Genomic DNA, 7,506 nt, shown 5'->3' with positions numbered 1-7,506 from the left:
CTCATCATCTTTGGTAATAAGAGAAAATGTAATATGCAGAAATCCACGTCCGGATCTCTGGAAAATGAGCATTTATCATCGGTAGGAGGGATGACAATTTGTTTTAAAAATAATGCTTTTATGAAATAAGAAAGATGAACTGGAATTGAAGTTGCGATTCTGGGATCTTCATTTCTATGTAAGTATGCTACTGCGCCATTCTAAATGTTCACAGTCAAGGGTTGCATTTATCATGTATTGTATATGTTACAGTCAGATTGTGAAACCAGGGGTTTCATGAAATCCCTAAAGTTCTCAGGAAATTCGTGAAATCACCAATTCACTTATGAACATTTGATCCCCGAGGGGCTATAGTTCGACAGATCTAAACTGAGAGATTGTTGTTTTCTTTGGGTAAGAACCCTGTTGCCACATCTACCAGTATCCAGTTTTTAATACCTTACTTTATAACACACGAATCAATAAATGACTAGTTTAAAGTTTTTAGCATGTTTTGATGTACTTACACGTTCACATATTGTAATTTTAATTTTATTTGTAAATAAGATGAGAAATCGCATTTATAAACATGACAAATGCTTCGAAAGACGCTGCCACTTTTCTTGTAACCTTTGACAGGCGATATGAAACAGTGATTAAACCATGAAGTTTATCTCTTAAGTTACCCTTTGGATAAGCCCGACCGCCCGGTCTAGCTGAGAACTTAATTACGCGCCAAAAAGAATGACTTCTTCCTTTAGTTTACCGAGAACAATAGTCAGTAGTGAAATTAATTCATTCCCGACGAATGGCTTATTACGTTTATAAGTACTTCGTCACAGAAAAACTGAATGGCGGTCCACTTCGTGATGTATCGCAAGCAGTTCTCATTCATCGTTGTCGCAAAGAGGCAAGAGAGTCTGAGGAAAATGATGCAGCTCCGCCGTTCAGCAACAAGAAGAAACGGAAAAGGTCAAAACCTGTGACAAACGTAGACGATTTTGATAAATGTACTTTGCGGAGGATTGTTCTCAATTTCTATGTCAGAGAAGAAAAACCCAATCTTGATAAAATCCTGTGTGAATTTAAAGAAAATACGGAATTCAGTGGAAGTAAGGAATCTTTGCGCATAATTTTAAAAGAAATGGGTTTTAAATACGGAAGAGTGGGCGGAAAACCATTTCTTCTGGAACGGCCTGATGTGGTTAGTGCAAGAACAGCATTTCTATGGAAAATGAAAATTATTCAAGAGAAGGGGAGTGATTCAGTGATGTACATAGACGAAACTTGGGTAAATCAAAACTACAGTGAATCATTGCTGGATGGATACGAATTCAAAAAAGCAACGGGGTGAAACCGAACTGGAAGAGGAAAAGACTCATCATTCTGCATGCTGGCTCTAAGGAAGGATTTGTACAAAATGCAGACTTAGTGTTTGAATCTAAAAATGATGGTGATTACCACCATCAAATGAATTTAAAATGTTTGAAGAATGGTTCAAGTATCAACTTCTTCCAAATATACCGCCATCGTCTATCCTTGTTTTGGATAACGCCTCATATCATTCCGTACGAATTGACAAACCTCCGACAATGGCAGACAAAAAAGACGTTATGAAGGAGTGGCTAAAGAATAAGGGTGCAAATCCAAGTGATAATTTGAACAAGTGTGAATTACTGAAATGGTCAAATCACTGTCGTATGGAATCAGAAATGATTATGTTATAGACAGAATGGCACGAGACAATGGACATCAAGTGGTTAGGTTACCTCCATATCACTGTGAATACAATCCCATTGAACTGATTTGGGCCCAAGTAAAGACCTATGTGGCAAAAAAGAAACAATTTTAAAATGGCTGATCTTTTCGTCAAAGAAGCAATTCAGTCAGTGACGGCTGAAAACTGGGCAAATGCAGTTAAACATTCCGAAAATTTGCAAATAGCCGATGCTGCAAAAGATAGCTGTATCGATAAATATATTGACTCGTTCGTTATTGAACTAAGGTCATCTGACGACGAAGATTCTTCGTAATGTACATTTTGTATATAATTATTAAAGTAATTACTGTAAATAAATTATTTCTCTCCCAATGATGAGTTTATGTGCAACAACCTTATAAAAAGTAAAAATTGTTACATGCATTGGATTTATGAGTTATAATCAATCTTTTTTTTTTTTTTACACTATGTTTTCATTTCTGTATGTTATATATTTTTCAGAAGAAAATGTCATAAGAAATGATGCATAGTAATGGCCGATTTTTTTTTTACTCTAAATGCAAAACAGTTTTAGATAAAATGCCATGTATTTTATGCAAAACTTGAAAGGTATACATTATAAAAACATAAGAGAATATTACAACCTTAAATTTATAACCATATAGAATGGAGATCAATGAAATTGTAGTCAAGAGAGAATAAGGCAGAATACTGTGTGGTTTTAAAGATAAATTATACTATGAAAAAGGAAATGAAACTAAAGTAAATCATAACTTGATGAATGAAGATTAGGGGAAACTTAAAATACGGGGCAATGAAATGCAAAATGTTACAAACTTGTTTAGGAAATGGATAGTATGGCAGACGGAAAAGTTAAATAATAAAAAAGAAGAATAAATATAAGGTACTCTACTGACGAGATTTATTATGAAAATGTCATAAGACAATACATGGTAATTACAGATTTTTATTACTTTTAATGAAAAAGATCATCAAATAGGATATGTAATGTACGTAAAATTTACAGGTAAAAGTCATAGCAAATATAACAATAAATAGTCTCCAAAGTAATAACCAAATGGAATGGGGATGGAGTTAACGGATTAATTTATAGGTCACTTCCATTGAGTACTGTCCCAAATATTGCCCTACTGGGAGATGGCTGAAGACTTAAGAAGGACGATTTAAAGGTTAAGAGAGAAGTGGCAGCAGCGCTTTTCTCAGGAGGTAAACAATCTATCAGTTTAGATCTTTTAGTACTAAACACGGCGAAACAGTTTCACTGTTTCGACGTGTTTAAAACTAACCCCTCGGGGACCAAATGAAGTGACTTGAATACCTTTGTCTGTACTAAATACGGCGAAACAGAGTACATGAATCACTGTTTCGCCGTGTTTAGTACTAGTACTAGCCGCTCGGGGATCAAATGTTCCTAAGTGAATTGGTGATTTCACGAATTCCTTTTCTGAAATCCAGTCTTACTGTAACATCAGATCAGGTTTATAAAGATATAGTATGCTTATATGTAAAAATGTATATGAAGGAAATTTCATGCCTGCATTATGATAAACGCCAACATTACATTTAGAATCCTCATTTTAGTGTATATGTTGACAGAAATCATCCGTGAAATGACTGAAATTTCAGGCCAATCACCAAAAACGGCGAAACAGTGAGTCACCTACACTGTTTCGCCGGGTTTAGTACTAGTCCCTGGGGGTCAAAATTTTGCCGTGTTTAGTGCTCCTGGGGGATCAAATGCCTAAGTGCATTTCGCTATCTGCCTGAAATTTCAGTCATTTCACGAAATGACTTTTATCTTGACTGTAACATATACACTTATTGGAATGTATTCATTAGGTTAGCAAACTCCATAACACGAAACGACAATAAACTAGGTAGACCATTTCAAAGGGAATTAATTTTATGAAACTACAGGTGTCGACATTTTCCTTCCCAAATAGCGTAGACTATAAGGAACTTAAATTCCAAGGAGAGACGTTAGGCGAAGTTTATAGGGAAATAACAGCATTTTTAGTTTTCTGTAACAGAAAACTATTGAGATGGCTTTGTCTGTCCGTCCGCACTTTTTCTGTCCGCCCTCATATCTTGAAAACTACTGAGGCTAGAGGGCTCCAATTTGGTATGTTGACCATCCACTCTCCAATCACCAAAAATACCAAATTGCAGTGCTCTAGCCTCAGTAGTTTTTTTATCTTAGTTAAGTTAAAGTTAGCCATAATCGTGCTTCTGGCAATGCAATAGGACAGGCCACCTAAGGGTCGTGGCTTAAAGTTTCATGGGCCGCGACTCATACAGCATTTTACATAAAACTCGATTTTCGCCGCATTTTTTACTTTATTTTCCTACTTCAGCACATTCACAAAATACCTAAAATGCAACTGTAATTGAATAAGTACAGAGACGCCCTTATCGTGTAATGCTGAAGACTCCTAATATGAGAGAAAGTTTATTAAAATACTGAAGTAAACTTAATCTAAAAGTACGATATGAAATTTTTGCCATATCTAATAAGCATATAACATTCATTTTATTTCCAATGAACTGTTGGTATAAGAAAACAAGTAAAAAATGCTCCGGCGCAATCGAGTTTTCTGTACAGCTCATAATGCTGTATGAGCCGCGGCCCATTAAGCTTTCATCCACGGCTCAGTCCTATAGCGTTATCAGACGCAAGTTTATGGCTAACTTTAACCTTAAATAACATACAAACTACTGAGGCTAGAGAGCTGCAATTTTGGTACGTTTGATGATTGGAGTGTGGATGATCACCATACCAATTTGCATCCCTCTTGCCTCTGTAGTTTTTAAGGTCTCAAGGCGGACAGAAAAAGTGTGGACAGAAAAAGTGCGGACGGAAAAACAAAGCCGGCACAATAATTTTCTTTGGCAGAAAACTAAAAACGATAAAAAGAAAATTATTTAACATAAAATAGTATTAACTATTTTCACATTCTCACCTTGTCCTTTTGCTCATACGTGAACTCCCCCTTGTCAGTGAATCAAATAAACTAAATTGTAAGCTCTTCTATGTTCATTATCTTTTCAGGAAACTGAAACAGATCGTAAATCGTTTGACACTGCGCCACGTCCTAGGAAAGCCGTTTAATCGTACTTACTTGCTTTTCAGTGTGGGTAGCAGCAGGATGATTATCAGATTAAACAGTATTTTCTTTGAATTTGATATGAAATTGTTCTTTGAATGTCATCAAGCAAAGAATGGAAGTGGATTTTCCAACTACGTATAGGAGATTTAGGAACGAGATAAACAAGTTTCTTCGGCGCAATCGAGTTATCTGTACAGCGTACAATGCTGTATGAGCCGCGACCCATGAAACTTTCAGCCACGGCCCAGTGGTGGCTTGTCCTATATCGCTGCCAGAAGCACGATTATGGCTAACTTTAACCTTAAATAACATAAGAACTACTGAGGCTAGAGGGCTGCAATTTAGTATGTTTGATGACTGGAGGGTGGACGATCAACATACCAATTTGCAGCCCTCTAGCCTCAGTAGTTTTTAAGACCTGCGGGCGGACGGAAAAAGTGCGGACGGACAGACAAAGCCTCTCCAATAGTTTTCTTTTACAGAAAGCTAAAATGTACGCGAAGTCAAACTGGCTCTGCTGCCTAAACTTTGTTTTGGCAAAGAAGCATTTCTTTTAATGTTCTTCAGTTTTCCACCTTTTTAAGAAGTTTATTTGAAAAAGATAATTAAATCTTACTCCTATAAAACACAGTGCTTAAACATATATTTTATTCTGTGTTTAACTGTCAGTAACATCGATGGACCCTTAAGAAGATTTATGAATACAAAATAAAGCATAGCACACAAAAACGGAATGCTACCGTATACCGGCCATCTCCTAAAAGGAAATGATAAAGTATGTGAGAGTACTGTAATGATCAAGTACAGAAAGCAGCATAGTGAACTTTTACATTTATCCTAAAGAAATTCAGCTCCATTCGGCTTTGCTTATTGCATTTCAGACACCACGATGAAATAAATAATTTATACATATATATTATAAAGAAAATCAAACCGCTATGCATAAATTTATACCATTCGGTGCATTGCAGAATTTATGCAACTACAAACTACGAGTACACAAATGGAAGCTTACGGTGAGCAGTGCTCAATTATTACCCCAGAACGGAAATTTAACTTGGGATATGCTATTTGAAGGAAATACTGGATTCGGTGTTAGGAAAGAATCTCTCTACGTAAATTACTTAGAGGGATTAGATTAAGCATGAAAGGATTAACGGACGGAAATGCTTACTTTCACAACAATAGCAACGACAACAGTCTGTGAAGACTGGGATAAGGATGGGGATTTTACGATCGGATTAAAGTACCCTCTATAGAGAGATGAGAAGATTGACAGGGGCCGGATTAGAAGTCTCGAGGAAGTGTGGTACGTCACTGATAGTAGCCAAGGCCCTTCAAATACACTCAGAGTATAAACCATTAGATTTAGTCCTACAACTGTATTACTGACCCAAACAAACTTACGAACAAGCGTCCTAAAAATTTTAAATAGCGATATTCTGAAGCTTCAGGGGTTCGGAATTTTGTTACTTTTCTAAATGACACAAACTACATAAAGCATAGTTGGTCAAGAGAGAAAGATTTGTACCGAAAAAGACAGAATATTTCTGTCATATTAGGTCAAGTTTGAATGACCATAGCCTTGTGACCGTTTGTGAAGCTGGCGTTCGGATTTCCGGGGTTTCATAACATGGTGGAAAACTCTTTGTGTTCCATAAATTGACTTCCCGGGTGAACGGAGTGGTTGTGACTGATACCATAAAAATAGTGTAAATATATTTCTGTTTTTATTGTTATTTTGAGAAAGAACAGTTGTCATTCAACTGCGTATTGAACATTAACTCACATAAAACTTAACTGCCACCGGTAAATATGAGGCGTTATTACTTTTCATCCATATTTTTGGAGTGCGCTTCAAACACACACACACGCGCGCGCGCATATTATACACACACACACACGCGCGCGCATATTATACACACACACACACACACACACACACACACACACACACACACACAACACACATATATATATATATATATATATATATATATATATATATATATATATATATATATATATATATATATATATATATATAAGCATCTCAGAGCAAATGGAAATAAAAGAAGTTGATTGGTACTTACCATACAGACATCAGAAAGCCCATTTGCGAGTATATAGGTCCAGGAAGGGAGAGACAACTACCCCTTAATTGGGGGACTAGGGTTAGGGGGGGGTTAAGGACGGGATGGAGGTGACGGGAGAGGGGGAGGACAAGAGGAAGTCGTTAAGAGGACCGGGAGAAGGAAAATACTGCCCGATGAAAGATGAGGAAAAGCCAATTTCTCCTTTTATAGGTCACTTAAAACATTTGCTGTGTCCTGATCCCCATTCCATTTATTTTACAGTCACAACCGCCATAAAGCTCTAGAAACAAGTGAGCGCTTTCTATTTCTTCTGTTCGAACGATATAAATAATTTAATTTCGCTTAATTATAAAAGAATAAGATAAACAGGCGACAGCAATTATTAACTTCGCAATAAAAAAAAAAAAGAAATCTGTTTTTATATACCCTGAAATCTGTTTATATGACGAGAGAAATCCCGTCCTTTCTTTCATTAAAAGTCGACTGGTTATATGACGAGAAAAGGAAGAAACGTCCGCACCAATCAGTAGTGATCTGTAATTATATATTATTTCATATATTATTATAGGACATTTATATATAT

Source organism: Macrobrachium rosenbergii, chromosome 59 (assembly GCF_040412425.1).
Source record: "Macrobrachium rosenbergii isolate ZJJX-2024 chromosome 59, ASM4041242v1, whole genome shotgun sequence".
NCBI lineage: Eukaryota > Metazoa > Arthropoda > Malacostraca > Decapoda > Palaemonidae > Macrobrachium > Macrobrachium rosenbergii.
Note: the sequence above shows the minus strand (reverse complement) of the source record.